The sequence below is a fragment of the Aotus nancymaae genome, unplaced genomic scaffold (genome assembly GCF_030222135.1).
Source record: "Aotus nancymaae isolate 86718 unplaced genomic scaffold, 86718_ANA_hifiasm-v0.15.2.pri h1tg000079l, whole genome shotgun sequence".
NCBI classification, from domain to species: Eukaryota; Metazoa; Chordata; class Mammalia; order Primates; family Aotidae; genus Aotus; species Aotus nancymaae.
In genome coordinates this window covers 1,139,623-1,158,228 of record NW_026988494.1, presented here as the reverse complement: position 1 = coordinate 1,158,228, position 18,606 = coordinate 1,139,623, and the positions used below count along the sequence as shown (strand labels likewise).

Here is an 18,606-nt window from a genome sequence, read left to right as displayed (position 1 = left end):
AGCTTTTCCTCTCTCATCTCTCACTCATCCTTAAAGATCCTATTCAGAATTGTGAAAATACTCCAAGAAGCTTTTCCAGAACATCCCCACATACCACACACCCTCTGAAGCCAGGATGCATATTCCCTTCTGCTGGCATGGCATGCTACTATAGTCAGAGCACTAAACACATTCTACAGGGCCATCTTGACATATGGAAAGGGTGTGGTGCATAAGTGAATGTGACCTCAAAATATATGTGTAAGAAAGAATAGTAAAATACTTTATTACAGAAATTCTGGACACCAGCTGCTGTTTGTTAACTGCCCTCTGTATGTTGAGACAAGGCTGTGCCGAGGTTCAGGTCAAAAGCTCCTTCCTTCCCACTCTGCTGCTGCTATAATAGGAAGGTGACCAAAAGTTACAGCCAGTTGTCCCCATCCCAACCTACACAGGCTTCTCTAATGAAACAAATATTTATTGAGCACCTATTGAGCAGACACTCAGCTAAGCACTAAAGTTATATGGATGAAAATTCAGACAAGGTCCTTGCAGCCATACAACTTACATCACCATATGGAAGAGATGGAGACAGCAAGGAAAGTGCTGGAGATGAGGCTTGGAAATTGCCTTTTGTGAGATGCATGTATTGATTTCATACTGAGTACCTGCATGATGTCAAGTCCTGGGTGTCAGAGAACAAATCCTTGTTTTCTGATCCCTAATGACAGAAAGGGACAAGTGCCCTGGATGACAATGGGAAATATCCAGAGTTGAGAAGCTGGGGGTGTGGGGATGGGGAGAGAGGGGGCAGGTGACCTCAGACATTTCTGGCTTAAGAAACAAGTTCTAACCTGTAATGGAGGAGAGAGAAGCTCCTTTCCAAAGACCTACGATAAACCGGTACCTAAAAGACTTTCCACTGAGAACCTTTTTGGCTTCTTAATATCACAGGTTTTAAATGATCTAGATTTTTAGAAGGGCTTTTATTGATATGTTGCAAAACCAAATTGTAAGTATTTAATGAAAGCACACTATAAAATTCCAGGAAATAAAAACAACTTAAATGCCAGAGAATACGGACAGACTGAAAGTTCGAGGACACGAAACTAGTTTATCCTTGTATCCCCAGAGCCAACTATAGTGCCTGGCACATTATCAATAAACAAATCCATCCTAACAGAAGAGAGTATCACAGTAAGGGGGGCGGGCGGCACAAGATCAGATTAACCATTTAGATAGCTTAATATGTGCTAATACCATTAAGTAACTAGTATTATTGAAATATCACAGGGTGTTTTTTAATAGCATGCATTTTGAATTGAGCGTAGATTTGCTTTTTACTTCTTAAGGCCTCATAAATATATTGACACTCAGAGGAAAACACAAAAAAATTTTGCCCCAATTATTTTTAAACTTTTTAAAAAGTTTAGTATATAATTTTTTTTTAATTTTAGCAAGTAATCTTTTCAGCAGAAAATCAAAATTAGAGGATATTAAGTGTTCAAAATACAAAGTGTAAACACATCATCCAAGAGTCACAACCTGACAAGAATTTTTTTCCAAGAAACTTTAAACATTTACATAACCACATTTAATATGATGTGCTCTTCCATGAATCTAATAATAATTCTACAAGCATAAACGATTGACAACGTATTATGATTCATATTTTCCTAAACAGTGGGTATGTTATGACATGAAGCTTTGTCTTTTGTATCAGTATATAAAATCTACATTCATGATGAATAGGATAACAGAAACTGTCACAACATCATTACTGTAGAACATAACTCATGATGAGAATCTGAAACTCTAATAAAATGATTTCCTTTTTTATATCATTTATAGACTAACACAAAACCTGTGCTCAACATAAAATCAATTTATTTTAGAATGTCATGAGATATTTAGGTGTCTCTGAGCAACTTCAGTAATAAGAGAATTGCCAAATGTGTGCTGATAACTGAAGTTCAGATTTATCTTTAGTTTCCAAAGCAAATTATAGTAGCGGCTTCAGTCATGGAAAGAAAAACAAAACAAAACAAAACTACTTCCATGTTAATGAAGGTAGTGGGTACTTGTACATCTTGCTCACTACTGTATCCATATCCCCTAACATGTGAGGAAAGAAAGCTGCTGAATGAATATAGGAATGGCAGCAAACACAATGCCGCAATGTCGGCCTATACCATTCAGGTGGGGCCAACATAATCACAAGGACCCTTATCATCCTTTTGGTGGGAAGGATCAAGAGTCAGAGAGAGATTTAAAGACTGCTGACTGAAAATGGAGGAAGAAGGCAGAGCATGGTGGCTCACACCTGTAATCCCAGCACATTGGGAGGCACAGGCAGGCGGATCCCTTGAGGTCAGGACTTTGAGAGCAGCCTGGCCAACACGCTGAGACTCTGTCTCTACCAAAAATACAAAAATTAGCTGGGCATGATGGCGCATGCCTGTAATCCCAGCTACTAGGGAGGCTGAGGCAGGAGAATCACTTGAACCCGGGAGGCAGAGGTTGCCATGAGCTGAGATTGCGCCACTGCACTCCAGCCTGGGCAACAGAGTAAAACTCCATCTCAAAAAAAAAAAAAAAGGAAAAGGAAGTCGCTAGATAAATCAAGGTAACAGTTTCTCTCCTAAAGCCTCCAGAAGAAATGCAGCTCTGCCAACACCTTGATTTTAGTCCCATGTCAGACTTCTGACATCAAGAAATCTAAAAAAATAAATCTGTGTTGTTTTAAGCCATTAGGTTTGTTGTAATTTGCTACAGCAGCAACAAGGGTTTTTCTGAAAGCCTTTCCACTCACTTGGTCATCTTCAGTTTCATAAGCATCGCTATAAATGAGAAGGAGAGGAATCCTCTTAGATTCATTAACCTAAGATTTGGGATACCCAAAATAGAAATATCACTTAAAAAAGAAGTCTTAGACTAGGCACAGTGGCTCACACCTATAATCTTAGCACTTTGGGAGGCCAAGGCAGGTGGATCACTTGAAGTCAGGAGTTCAAGACCAGCCTGGCCAACATGGTGAAACACCGTGTCTACTAAACACACACACACACACACACACACACACACACACACACACACACAAATTAGCTGGGCATGATGGCACACATCTGTAGTCCCAACTACTCAGGAGGCTGAGGTGGGAGAATCGCTTGAACCTGGGAGGTGGAGACTGCAGTGAGCCAAGATTGTGCCACAGCACTCCAGCCTGGGCAACAGACTGAGACTCTGTCTCAAACAACAACAACAGCAACAGCAACAACAACAACGAAAGAAGTCTTCCCCCATCACAACATAAACAGTTCTGCCTATAGATACAGTCATGATAATGTGATCTACAATTTGTCCCTGGACAACCAGTAAAAGCCATAAGATTTTAATTGCTGGTAGGATGTTGCTGTCATCCCTCACGCATCCAGAAGAAATGGAAATGATTTCTCCCATTTCGTTGGCACAGCTGCCACAGCTTTCTATGCTCTGGAGTTTACTCTCATTCCAGAGGTAGATCTGATAAAAATAACAAAATGGCAGTCAAGCAATTACTAGGTATGACGTAATAAAATGCTATGGGTCCTTTTACTACTGAAACACTTACCTATTTAAGATTTTCAATTTCTGACAACCAAAATCTCTGGGCCACACTGAATTTTGTGGCTGATTTTCATAAAAATATATAGGGAGAAAGAAAACTCACAGTAACAAAGATAGCACTATACTAAGAATCATTTTTTAAAGTCTTGTTAAACATAATCGTCAGTTTTTAAAAAAGCCCCTCATAGCCATCAAAGAATTATATTAATCCAACATTTTTTCTAAAGAATAACCAAGTAGAAATTTATTTTGTAAAGACAAATAATGTGCAAGTTTCCTAAATAAACATGCTTTAATTCACATTTTAAAACACTACTCAAGAATAGGCATAGGAATAGCTGAATAAAACCAAAACCCTTTCCACATTTATCATGTTGGCATTTAAAAATTAGAAATTAAATCACCTAATTTACTATAAGAGAATGTTTGATGTCTACTCACAGATAACACAAACCAGCATCAATCAAGTTCTGCTTATGTCAAAGTGCCTATGTCTGCTACACAGTGACGTTCATTCATGGATCATAAGTCAAAACAATACATTGGAAAATTAGGAGTTGGCAATCCTCCTCTCCATTCCACCAATGGCATACAAATGACTTTGAGTAAATCCCACAACCTCTGTTTTCCCAAAGAAATTAGACTGACTAGTCAAACACTGACCATGGAAATATTTTCTCATGTTTGTTTCCATTTTCCAGCTCTATAAGGTGGATAGAATTTATTTTGTATATCTGGACAAAAGTTTGTTTTTAATTGAGTTCCCAGAGAAACATTTCTATACAAAATTACTCTAAACTAACCAGCCTGAATTACCCACATCAACACTACCAAGATAAGTAAAAGCTGAGTCTCACCTTGCCTATTTCCAGACTCCAAGTGCCATGTTATACATCTTTCTCCTTGTAGAGTCCTATTTTTGTTTTGGTCTGTGATGTGGGCCATTACTGAACACCAACTATGTATCAGACCCTGTTCTAGATCTTGAGAAATCCAAAGAAATAAGATTCGGGTCTCATGGAGCTAAAATAAACAAGGAAATTTCAGAGAGTGATAATGCTACTACAAAACAGAGTAATATAATACAGGGACAGAGTCTTGTTCTGTCACCCAAGCTGGAGTACAGAGGCACAATCTTGGCTTACTGCAACCTCCACCTCCCAGGTTCAAGCGATTCTTCTGCCTCAGTCTCCCAAGTAGCTGGGATTACAGGTGTCCGTCACCATGCCCAGCTAACTTTTGTACTTTTAGTAGAGATGGGGTTTTACCATGTTGGCCAGGCTGGTCTCGAACTCCTGACCTCAAGTGATCCACCTGCCTTGGCCTCCCAAAATGCTGGGATTACAGGTGTGAGCCATCGCGCCTGGCCTAGATTCTTATTTAAAAAACGAATGAAACCAAAACCAGGAATCAATCATACAGAGAAGCTGAAAGAAGACAAGGAAAAAGATGATCATCAGGTATTTATTATCTTTTATTTCCTTTAAAGTTCACTTTGTTTCTGAGGCTTCTGAGTTACGGCTATAGTAAAAAGATTTAAATTACGGTTTACTCAAGTATTCTATATAATATAAAGTTTAAATCTTAAATGTTATGCAACTATAACTAGTCCAAAATATGCTGAAATGCAACTCTCAGGAGGCTGAGGCATGAGAATTGTTTGAACCTGGGAGGCAAAGGTTGCAGTGGGCCAAGATGGCACCACTGCACTCCAGTCTGCGCAATAGTGTGACACTATCTCAAAAATAAAAGAATAAATAAATAAATAGCTGAAATGAAGGCAATGCAGTCTATATTTAAATCATTTTGTTGGTCAGCAATCTGTAGTCTGTTAATAATTGCATTGATTAAAAGAATGTTTTAAAATATTCCAGCTTTCAAGCAACTATTATTGGTAAGTTATAGTTATCTTTCTTTCCCATGAAGAACTTATTTACCTAACATAGCAAGCACATTGGAAAAACGAGATTTTAAACATCCAGTCCACAAAAACACACAAATATAGTAATCACAAGAGCAAACCATGTAAAATTATGCCCACATCTACTTAATTCTTTCCCTTCACTAAGAATATCTGATTCTGGGCTAGCCATATGTAGCTATTTAAATTTAAACAGTTAAAATTAAATTAAATTAAAAATTTAGTCCCTCAGTTACACTGGCCATATTTCAAGCATTCAATATCAACATGTGGCTAAGGTTACCATATTGGTCTGTGCAGATACAGAGTATTTCCATCATCACAGAAAATTCTATTAGACTGTGCTTATCTACATTATTTTTCAAATTTTACCTTAACAAAAACATCTGTTAAAAGCTTAATAAAAATAAGATTAATTATAAATTTTTAAAGAAATCTGTTAATATTACTGTGATGCTATAAAGAAGTCACATAAGAGAAGTTCAGCAAATAGATCTCTACGCCAGAGTAGGAAAAATTCATGCCAGGTGTGGTGGCTCATGCCTGTAATCCCAGCACTTTGGGAGGCTGAGGAGGGTGGATCACAAGGTCAGGAGATCAAGACCATCCTGGCCAACATGGTGAAACCCCATCTCTACTAAAAATGCAAAAAAATTAGCTGGGCATGGTGGCGCACATCTGTAGTCCCAGCTACTTGGGAGGCCGAGGCAGGAGAATTGCTTGAACCCAGGAGGCGGAGGTTGCAGTGAGCCGAGATCACGCTACTGCACTACAGCCTGGGCGACAGTATGAGACTCCGTCTCAAAAAAAAAAAAACAAAAAAAAAAAATTTCATATCTCTAGGGTCAAACGAAATGTCCACAAAGTAGAAGATGTACTCTAACATCGGTCTTATAGTCATGAGACTTGAACTTTAGTTCTGCTTCTGCCTCTAACTTAGCTGCATAAATTTTGAAGACAGACAATATCTTTGGGTTTTGATTTAACATCATAAAAAGGTTGGATCAGGTGATCCACATATATAAAAGGACCATGAAAAAATGGGAAAATGAGCTGTGATTCCTCCTAGCTATCAATACATAAATGTAGGGCTTGAATTTTCATTCTGACAAGAACATATGTGGTTAAAATACTAACTTTTGGCCAGGCGTTGTAGCTCATGCCTGTAATCCCAGCACTTTGGGAGGCCAAGGCAGATGGATCACTTGAAGTCAGGAGTTCAAGACCAGCCTGGCCAACAAGGTGAAACCTGGTCTCTACTAAAAATACAATAATGAGCTGCCGTGGTGTCGCATGCCTGTGGTCCCAATTGAGGCAGGAGAATCACCTGAACCCAGGAGATGGAAGTTGCAGTGAGCTGAAACTGTGCCATTGCACTCCAGCCTGGGCAATAGAATGAGACTCCGTCTCAAACAAACAAACAAACAAACAAACAAACAAACAAAAAACACTAACTTTAAAGTTTATCTACCACCTTAACGTTAAGACAACCACTATTTGTAATATCAAACAATTACATGAAATTCACAACCCTAGGATTTTAGGGGGTAAAATCAGAATGACCACCATGATTCTCTTTACGAAATTCTAGTAAGAAATCAAGGTGTATTAGAGAAGTTGTATGTTCTCTTTTAATTTAACTTTTCTGAGTTTAAACTACTAATAGAGCAAAGTATCTTTTTTTTTTTTTTTTGAGACAGAGTTTGGCTCTTGTTGCCACACTGGAGTGCAGTGGGGCGATCTTGGCTCACTGCAACCTCTGCCTCCCAGGTTCAAGTGATTCTCCTGCCTCTGCCTCCCAAGTAGCTGAAATTACAGGCATGCACTACCACGCCCAGTTAATTTTTGTATTTTTAGTAGAGATGGGTTACACCATGTTAGTCAGACTGGTCTTGAACTCCTGACCTCAGGTGATCCACCCGCCTCCCAAAGTACTGGGATTACAGGCGTGAGCCACCGTGCTGGGCTGCAAAATATTTTTAAAGTATAACTGTACTACTCCACAATCTGTTTAGCTTTAGTGTTATCACCTCAAATATTTTCTAAAATGTGTTCACTTTAAATTTTCTACTAAAAATTTAGAGAAGGATGATGATTAAAGACGTTAAAATATCCTGAATTAGGAAGTGACCCACATGAAGTAGAATATAGTTAACAAAATACAAACAACAACAACAACAACAAAGTATTTCATTTAACCATAAACCCTGTCATTAAATTCAATCATACAGTTTTCACTTGACTATGATTCCATTAAGTTATACAATATTTTAGGTTGATTTGTAGTTCATATTTTTTTCCTGACTAAACCACGTTACTATTGAACTGTCTTTTACCAATATCGACCTTACTAGTAAAACACCCTGTTTCCCTTATCTATCGAGTTTAACCTCAACTGTCTTCACTTTGTTGTTGACCACACCTGGCAACAACAGACATAGTATTACCACTTCAAGGAAATTACATTATTTTCCAATCCATTACAGCAAGGGTAGTTGCTCACAATGAAAATTACTACAAACAACTTTCATCAGTCATCTTGTTCCATTCACTATGAAATCTAGTAAACTAACAAGTTCATCCACATATTTTCCTACCTATTTCCTGAACAAACTTTTAAATTACAGTAAAATGGTTTGAGATTGGTTCTTAAAATTTTGCACTCAAACTTACTTTCTTTTACCTTGTATTCTCCATTCCCCACAAAAAGGCAAAAGAGAAGGTATGCAAAAAATGATATGTAGTTTTTAAAGCACTAAGCAATTTACTGTATCTAAAATGATAATTTACTAAGTTTATCTTTTCCATAAAGACCAGTTTGGGTTTTGTTTGTTTTTTTGTTTATCACTTTAGTATTTTAGGTTCAGCTGTATTCAACATGTAGTTTTCAAAATAGCAATAAAAGTTAGAAAATTAGCAACTACATATTATACATCCAAATTTTACATTACCTATTTGTTTAATCAGAGAACTAAGCTTTGGTGAAGCTATAGCCATTATGAAGTTTTAATAACAACAGTGGAAGTAAAATTGGACTGGGAAGTTAACTTCATGTTCAAACTTGAACCAGCATGAATTCTCTTACCAATTAAGAAACACCCATATAACCCATGCAAAAGATTCTGTTCAGGTATTAGTTAATGTTCAACTTTTAACTTCTATGAAAGTGAATTTAGGCCAATTGAGTTCATTTCTTCTTTCATTAAACATGTGACTAAAGACTAGCTCATTTTGTGTACATTATCTTTCTTCTATTAAAAAAGTTATTAATTAAAACTATATATCTGGTACAGTTCTAAGCACACTCTAGTACTTCTAATTTGAATCCCCATAACTCCAAGAATATATTTTCATTTGCACTTTTAGAGATAAGAACACTGATCTTAGTGGTAAACTGAAGTGGGGATAGGAACTCAGACCACCTTGACTCTCGCCCTATAATTCACTGCCCACCCAGTTTTTTGGGGCATTTGTTTTGAGACAGAGTCTTGCTCTGTTGCCCAGGCTGGGGTGCAGTGGCACGATCTCAGCTCACTGAACCTCGCCTCCTGGGTTCAAGCGATTCTCCTGCCTCAGCCTCCCGAGTAGCTGGGACTACAGGCATGTGCCATGATGCTAGCTAATTTTTGTATTTTTAGCAGAGACGGGGTTCACCACGTTGGCCAGGCTGGCCTGAAACTCCTGACCTCAGGTGGTCTACCCGCCTCTGATTCCCAAAGTGCTGGGATTACAGGCGTGAGCCACCATACCCCGGCAGCCCACCCAGTTTTTTTTTTTTTTTTTGAGACAGAGTCTTGCTCTGTTGCCAGGTTGGACTGCAGTGGGACAATCTTGGTTCACTGCAACCTCTGCCTCCTAGGTTCAAGCAATTCCCCTGCCTTAGACTTCTGAGTAGCTGGGAATACAGGTATGTGACACAATGCCCAGCTAATTTTTGTATTTTTAGTAGAGATGAGGTTTCACCATGTTGGTCAAGATGGTCTCGATCTCTTGACCTTGTGATCTGCTCACCTCAGCCTCCCAAAGTGCTGGGGTTACAGGCGTGAGCCACCGCGCCCAGCCAGCTCACTCAGTTTTTAAAAAATGTTTTGTTAAATGGCTTAAGCAAACAAGACAAAAGAACAACTTTCATGGGTGAAGTTCAGTTAGAACAAAGCAAACCTCTCTTAATAAAAAGAAAACCATATTTTCTATAAGGTAGTAAGTTTGCTACAGTTAACTGTTTAGGTAAAACGCACTTTCCATACATGTTTTCTAAAATAAGGTGCTTTTAAATCAAATTTGAATTTTTTAAAAAACATTTTAAATCATAGATACTACTCTCTTAATAAAGACATTCTGACTGTCCAGGAGAATAATTTTATAATTTAAAAAATATACCTCATATTTTGTTTCATCAGCTTAAACTTTATATGTCAGGTTTTCTTAAAACGGGACATAGGTGCATCATCTTTACATGCAGGACTTTCTAAAATCTCACTCAAATGCATATAAAGTACATATCACACAAGCTGTTGTGTTCCTGTATACTGTACTACACTTTAAACGTTACGAATAAATGCTATTTTTAAAACAAAACTTTATGATATTGCTGGATTTAGACTGGTTCAAACCTTTCTGGAAATGTTCTAAAATTGATTGTGGTGATGGTTATACAACCCTGTGGACATACTAAAAGCCACTGCATCGTATACTTTAAATGGGTGAATTTTATATGTGAATTATATCTCAATAAAACCATTATTTTAAAAAATCTTTCAAGAGAACGATTTGGAAATACATATCAAAAGGTTTCAAAATGTTTATACCTTGTAAGTAATTCTACTTCTAGGAATTTATTGTAATGAAATAATCAATCATATATATTTTTTTAATGTATAAGGATGTCCATCAACTTAAAATATCCCAAAATTGCAAATTACTTAAAAGACCTTCAACACAGAATGGTAGATAAAAGCGCACCCATACAATAAAATTCTATATCGATTTTTTAAAATCACAAACATATTTCATAATATAATAATATGGATGCACCATTCCAATTATGTAAAAAAAATACATACATAAGAATTTGGAAGGATATAGAACAAAATATTAATAGTAGCTACTTCTAGCTAGTAGAATTTTAGATAAATTTAATTTTCTTTATACTTTCTGGTTTTCAATTTCTCTGTAATAAACAATCCTTACATAAATGTTATTTTAAAACTAGCAGCCACTTTGGAGAAGTTCAAGTTTTCCATTAAAAAATAAAAATTAACAAGTGGTAATGACACAGAGACCATGAGGTAAATAAAAGTATATTAACTCTACTTCATACGCAAAGCCAAATTACCTAATTTATCTTTTTAAAAATATCAAATATGTTTACTTCCACAACTAGGAAAACTCAACATATATATATCCAAGATTTAAAATCGCTATCACCCATGCAAGGGAAGAATTAGCAAGAAATATATTTAACCTTCAATGGGAGTAAAAAAGAATGACATTCTATCGCACTACAGAAAAGAATTCAAGGGATACAATAAAGCAAAGCAAGAAGTTCCTCACCACAGTCTAATATGAAATACTATATTCTGATGCATTTGAATCTTGCAGAGGTCATACAAAAGGAGACTGCTTAGAGTGACAAAATTATAATAACCAAATAAAGGCTTTAATTTATAAAAATGCCTTTCTCAAAGTTCACATTGCAGAGTTGTACGCAAATAGACTGTATTCAGCAGGTACTCAGAGGGAAAAAAGCATTCAACTTTTTCTGCTATCCTAATCCTTAAAAATTAACACTTAACCTTTCCAAATACCTAAGAAAACAGTCTTGAAGGCCAGGAAAGTATAATGCAGTTTCTCTAGTTTCAAAAGAAATTTAGTTCTCTTGGCCAAATTAAAGAAAAGGTAAGATTCAAGAAGCACCAGGATGAAGGGTCAAACACAGATTGTCATCAATGATTACTTCTTATGTTAATACTTCTTGAATGGTTCCAATATTGCAAAAGCAAGAGTGTCAAACTTGTTTTTGTTAAATAAGATAGTTAAGCTAAGAAATTAACAATGTAGACAAATCAACATTTTCTAAACAATCATTTTAGAGTTTGCATATTAATTTAAAACCTAATCATTGAATCTTACCAAAAAGTGCAACAGAGATGAACTCTAAATAAACAACACTTTGTATAAAATGGCACTTTCTTACAGGATTCAGTATTATTGTTATTCGTCAGTAAGGTACTAAGATTTCAAATCAATAAACACTGACAATAAATGTTAGTTGCTTTCAAAAAAATTGTTCAGATACCTCTTCTGAACAATAACAATTGAAAACTGGTTATTCAGTTTTCATATTCGTTGACCTCTCATTGTTATGAATTTTTCAGGTTTTTTTGTTTTTGTTTTTCAAGGAGTTTCGCTCCTTCGCCCAGGCAGGAGTGAAGTGGCCCAATCTCGGCTCACTGCAACTTCCGCCTCCCCGGTTCAAAGGATTCTCCTGCCTCAGCCTTCCGAGTAGCTGGGATAATAGGCATCCACCATGAAACCCAGCTAACTTTTGTAGTTTTGGTAGAGACAGGGTTTCGCCATGTTGGCCAGGCTGGTCTCCAACTCCTGACCTCAGGTGAGCCTCCCGTCTCCGCCTTCCAAAGTGCTGGGATTACAGGCATGACACCGCGCCCGGGCCTCAGGTTCTTATGATTATATTAAAAAAAAAAAAAAAAACCACCAAGGAAGGACATCAATACATTTTTATCCTTAAAGTTCAACTACCAGCAAAGCAATACCAGCTAAACCAATGAGACTGTCTCTGCAGCTTTTCTTAAAGGGCTTATTACCTGGGGAATAGTTACATGACGTTCACTTCCGTTTTTTTGAGACAGAGTGTCTTGCTTTGTTGCCCAAGCTGCAGTACAGTGGCGCAATCTTGGCTCACTACAACCTCTGCCTCCCGGGTTCAAGTAAGTCTCCTACCTCAGCCTCCCAAGTAGCTGGTAGTAGAGGAGTGTGTCACCAGGCCCGGCTAATTTTTGTATTTTCACTACCTAATTATTTGTATACTGTACATTCAAGTTTTATATGCTTTTATATTTCACATTTCATAACTTAAAGGCTTTAAAATGCCTTTTTTAAAAAAAGTTTATGTTTTTACTATAGCTTTCTTTTCTTCTTTTTTTTTTTTTTTTTTTTTTTTTGAGACGGAGTCTCGCTCTGTCGCCCAGGCTGAAGCGCAGTAGCGCACTCTCGGCTCACTGCAACCTTTGCTTCCTGGGTTCAAGCGTTTCTCTTGCCTCAGCCTCCTGTGTAGCTGGGACTACAGGTGCCCACCACCCACACCTGGCTAGTGTGTGTGTGTGTGTGTGTGTGTGTGTGTGTGTGGGTGTGTGTGTGTGTGTATGTTTAGCAGAGACAGAGTTTCACCATATTGGCCAGGCTGGTCTCGAACTCCTGACCTTGTGATCCTCCCGCCTCGGCCTCCTAAACATATAGCTTTCCTCAGACTCCGCAGCTAAGATAGATTAGATAACATAAGATTCAAGAGACAAAATATTGTCTTGGCTATGCTCCAAATGCCACTAGGCACATCTCCATCTGATCTTAATCTCAAATCAATTTGATAAACTAATTTTTTTTAACACATGAAATCCCAGGAAGCTACCCATTCTTAAATTTAAAATGCCTCCCTATAAGGATCACTTGAGGCCAAGTGTTCAAGACTAGCCAGGCAACAAAATGAGACTTCATCTCTACAAAAAAAATGTATATAAAAAAAAAAAAGGGGGGCTGTTCATGGCGGTTCCGGGGTCTCCAACGTTTTTCCCAGCTGTGGTCCTAAATCTGTCCAAAGCAGAGGCAGTAGAGCTTGAGGTTCTTGCTGGTGTGAAATGACTGAGTACAAACTGGTGGTGGTTGGAGGAGGTGGTGTTGGGAAAAGCACACTGACAATCCAGCTAATCCAGAACCACTTTGTAGATGAATATGATCCCACCATAGAGGATTCTTACAGAAAACAGGTAGTAATAGATGGTGAAACCTGTCTGTTGGACATACTGGATACAGCTGGACAAGAAGAGTACAGTGCCATGAGAGACCAATACATGAGGACAGGCGAAGGCTTCCTCTGTGTATTTGCAATCAATAATAGCAAGTCATTTGCGGATATTAACCTCTACAGATATGAGCTTCCAGCCCCTTCCTCTGGTCAAAAAAATGACATTATTGCATGGCAAGAATGTGTAAACAATTCTATGGCCCAGTTAGAGCATCAAGCAGTTAGAATTGAGAATCTGGAACTAATGTCACAGCATGGATGTAATGCCTGGAAAGTATACAATGAAAATCTAGTTCATATGATTGAACACGCACAGAAAGAACTTCAGAAGTTAAGAAAACATATTCAGGATTTAAACTGGCAGAGAAAGAATATGCAACTCACAGCTGGATCTAAATTGAGAGAAATGGAGTCAAATTGGGTATCCCTGGTCAGTAAGAATTACGAGATCGAACGGACAATTGTTCAGCTAGAAAATGAAATCTATCAAATTAAGCAGCAACATGGAGAGGCAAACAAAGAAAACATCCGGCAAGATTTCTGAGAAGACAGTTTAGCAGGTAGAAGAAAAGTTGGGCTTTCACAAAAAGCATCTGAGCTTTTAATTAACTGTGAAGGACAACAGCATCTTCCCCCAAAACCACTGATGTTTAAATGTTTAGAAATCATAGAATGTGTGGGCTGCTATAGTAATTCTTTTTGTATATCTCAACAGAATTAAAATATCTAGCTTGTTGGTATTTTTTTAGCCATTAAAAAAATAATCTTTAGGCTTTCAAAATAAGTACGATTTTAGAATAATTTTATGTCATAGAATTAAGTTTGAGCCATGGGGGCCATATTTTGTATCGAAGGATGTTTATTTAAAGCTTTCAACATGTACAGGAAGTTGGGAACTTTTGGGTTATGACTTTGTCTAATAAAGAGATAGTTCTTAAAAAAAAAAAAAAAAAAAAAAGCTGGAGGGGCCAGCCCAGTGGCTCACGCCTATAATCCCAACACTTTAGGAGGCCAAGGTGGGAAGATTGCTTGAGTCCAGGAGCTCAAGACCAGCCTGGGCGACTTGTCGAAACCCTGTTTCTACAAAAAAAAAAAACTAGCTGGGTGTGGTGGCACACACCTGTAGTCCCAGCTACTTGGGAGGCTGAGGTAGATCACCTGAGCTTGGGAAGCTGAGGCTTCAGGGAGCCATGATTGTGTCACTGCATTCCAGCCTAGGTGATACAGTAAGACCCTGTCTCAAAAAAAAAAAAAAAAATAGTTGGGCAGAGTGGCACACATAATGTAGTCATAACCACTCCAGAGGCTGAGGCCAGGAGAATTGCTTGATTCAAGGAGTTCAAGACTGCAGTAAGCTAGGATCATGTCACTGCACTCCAGCCTGGGCAACAAACAGAACAAGAAGACCCTGTCTCTAAAAAAATAAAATAAAATAAAATAAACCTCTTATATATCTTAGGAAATACATATATAACGTACACCAAAATAAGAAAATGTACATCTATAGTAGAAAAATACTTATTTAATATTTAATTATCTATTAGAATGTGGATGATACAAGCTATGAAGAAAAATCATGACACATACACTCTTAATAATTTTTTTAAAGTAGTCATACAGAGCCAGGTGCAGTGGCACCTGCCTATGTCCCAGCTACTAGAGAAGCTGAGGCATGAAGACTGCTTGAGCCCAAGAGTTTGAGTCCAGCAAAGGCAACACAGCCAGACTCAGTCTCACAAAAAAGAGAAAAGATTAATCATACTGAAATCTGAAAACTATTGTCTGTAACATGACAGTTGATTTAGCCCGAAAGGGTCTCTGAAATCTTAATTTTCCCATCTTTGGATTGAGTTAAATAATTCTTGTGCTTTCCAACTTAACATTTTTAAAAAGCCAAGTTATTTGTGGGAATTCTATCAAATACCTCAGAAAATGCCATATAAATGTAAGGTATTATTCATGCTTTATCTTTCCATGCTACACATGGCTAAAATTGAAACAGTATGAATATCAACAATTTTCATTTTCCTAGTCACTTTCTCTAAGTAGCCCTAAATATAAATGGGAAAAAAGAAAAACCTAGTAAGAAGAGGAAAAAAGTTATCACTGTAGATCAGTTAATGATGATGAAGATCTACATCTGAAAAAACAAGCTAAGAATCGTTTTTCAAAGAGATTTTTCAAATTCAAAATCTTATCAATAAAGATGTGCTTTAGGAGTAACAACAGACCCGTGTGGTAAAAACTGAACATTCTCTAAATCCACAAAATTTAAAATATCCCTTACCTTCTTTTCATGCTACACAGTGCAGGTACAACATACTACAGAAGTGTAAGTGTAAACACAGAAGTATTTAAAGTCTTTATTACATATCTACTAAAAAGAACAGTAAAAATGAAAACAAAACTGTAAGCTTTTTTAAAAAAGGTTAGGTAATGTTATAATAAATTTCTTAAATTTGTTAATAATATTTATAAAATTATAAATATAATTTATAATTTATAAAAAGAATGGCCTGCAGAAATAAAGTTCCCCATTCATTTAAAAACTTAAACGCTAGGGCTGGGCTCAGTGGCTCATGCCTGTAATCCCAGCACTTTGGGAGGCTGAGGTGGGCAGATCACAAAGCCAAGAGATCGAGACCATCCTGGCCAACATGGTGAAACCCCATCTCTAATAAAAATGCAAAAATTTGCCAGGTGTGGTGGTGCGCACCTGTAGTCCTAGCTGCTCGGGAGGCTGAGGCAGGAGAATCGTCTCAACTCAGGAGGCAGAGGTTGCAGTGAGCCGAGATCATGCCATTGCACTCTAGCCTGGGCGACAGAACTAGACTCTGTCTCAAAAAAACAAACAAAAAACTCAAACGCTGGACATGTTGATTAACAAATAAATAAATCATCTTAGTTGCTCTTTCAAAAATAAACTGCTTTTTTTTTTTTTAAAAAAGTAAAGCTAAAAACAGAATTGTATTGAAAAACAGATTTTTATGGACAGATGCCAAGTTCTAAGCATTTTTAGAGCTTTAATGATTTTAATTTCTTAAGTGTCTACAACAGACAAGACTATCTTTTTGGTTTAAAAGATCCCATTTTCTTCCTGATAGAAAAAAAAAATTTAAGTCATCAACAGTGCCTGCTAAGATTTTCAACTTGTTTTCAATTAGGGATTTTTAGCTCACTTTTAAAATTTTACCAATGTCTCAATTTTCTTTCCAGGTCCTTTTCCAAGACCATGATGGACCTCTAATTTTTTTTCATTTCATTGCTATCTTATTTTATTGATAATTTTGTTCAAACAGGAAAAAGTCACATACAAAAACACACACTTCAAGATAACTTATACACAATTCAGTTTTGCATGTAAAATATTTTGTGCATATATTGCATCTTTACAACATGGTGAATAAAATATGAAAAAAAAAAAACAACAAGCAACATCTCTTGCCTCCCTGCAGCTTACTTGCCTCTAACTCATTATACTAAATATACCTAACCTTAAGTTTGCCCCCTCACCTTCAGCTTTCATAGACAGCTCTAATTCTTTCTTTCTTTGTTTTTCTTGAGATGAAGTTTTGCTCTTATTGCCCAGGCTAGAGTGCAACAGTGCGACCTCACCTCACTGCAACCTCTGCCTCCCAGCTTCAAGCAATTCTCCTGCCCCAGCCTCCAGAGTAGCTGGGATTACAGGTGCACACCACAAGGCCTGGCTAATTTTTTGTATTTTTAGTAGAGATGGGGTTTCACTATGTTGGCTAGGCTGGACTTGAACTCCTGACCTCAGGTGATCTACCCAGCTGGATCTCCCAAAGTGCTGGGATTACAGGCAGGAGCCACCATGCCGGCCAGGCAGCTCCAATACTTTCATAATAAGGAAGTTAATAGGTTGTGCTGTAAAGAACCAAGTAACGGGTTTGTCACAAAAGCCCTGGACTTCACTTGCATAGGCCTCAGTTTTCTCTCTTGTAAAATAAAGTAGATGGACTATCTCTAGTCCATTTAAGAGGCTATTAGGAACTTAATTCAGGACCAACTATTATTTACTTATAATAGCAAAACACGCTAACAAACTAAATGTTATTGTTTCAAACAACGGAATACTTACAAGACACTTAAGAAACAGCTGTGGATCCGTATTTACTAATTTTTATTGTTTTGGTTTTTTGCTTTGTTTTGTTTTTGAGATGGAGTCTCGATTTGTCTCCCAGGCTGGAGTGCAGTGGCACAATCTCAGCTCACTGCAATCTCCAACTCCCAGGTTCAAGTGATTTGCCTGTCTCAGCCTCCCCAGTAGCTGGGATTACAGGCATACACCACCATGCTCAGCTAATTTTTGTAGTTTTAGTAGAGACAGGGTGGTGGGGGAGGGTTTCACCATGCTGGCCAGGCTGGTCTCGAATTCCTGACCTCAAGTGATCTGCCTGCCTCCGCCTCCCAAAGTGCTGGGATTACAGGTGTGAGCCACCATGCCCGGCCTTGTTTTGTTTTTGTTTTGTTTTTGAGATGGAATCTCACTCTGTCACTCAGGCTGGAGTGCAGTGCAATCTTGGCTCACAGCAGCTTCCCCCTCGGGGTTCAAGTGATTCTCCCATCTCAGTCTTCGGAGTAGCTGGGATTACAGGCGCCAGCCACCATACCCAGCTAATTTTTGTTATTTTGGTAGAGGTGAGGGTTTCATCATGTTGGCCAGGATGGTCTCAAACTCCTGACCTCAAGCGATCCAACTGCCTCAGTTTCCCTCCCAAAATTCTGGAATGACAGGTGTGAGCCACTGTACCTGGCCGTGGATCCACACGTACTAATTTAAAAAGATGTCCCAGATGGCCTGTTAAAAAGAAAAAGTGGCCAGGTGCAGTGGCTCATGCCTGTAATCCCAGCATTTTGGGAGGCCGAGGCGGGTGGATCACCTGAGGTCAGGAGTGACCAACATGGTGAAACCCCGTCTCTACTAAAAATACAAAAATTAGGCGTGGTGGCACATGCCTGTAATTCCAGCTACTAGGGAGGCTGAAGCAGGAGAACCACTTGAACCCAGGAGGTGAAGGATGCAGTGAGCCGAGAT

The 18,606-nt window shown here is 37.9% G+C and overlaps 1 protein-coding gene across 3 annotated transcripts in view; it reads right to left on the bottom strand.

Annotated features, from left to right (window-relative positions):
* The window catches only part of NSD3 (nuclear receptor binding SET domain protein 3), a 112,689-nt gene that overhangs the window by 89,587 nt on the left and 4,496 nt on the right, over positions 1-18,606 (bottom strand). The window contains exon 1 of one of the 3 annotated variants that reach the window (XM_012475947.3): positions 4,443-4,622. The exons of the other annotated variants lie outside the window; for them this stretch is intronic. The gene's annotated coding sequence lies outside the window, so the exon portion shown is untranslated. Of the gene's footprint in view, positions 1-4,442; positions 4,623-18,606 lie in introns of those variants that run through there. 3 annotated transcript variants of the gene reach the window in all.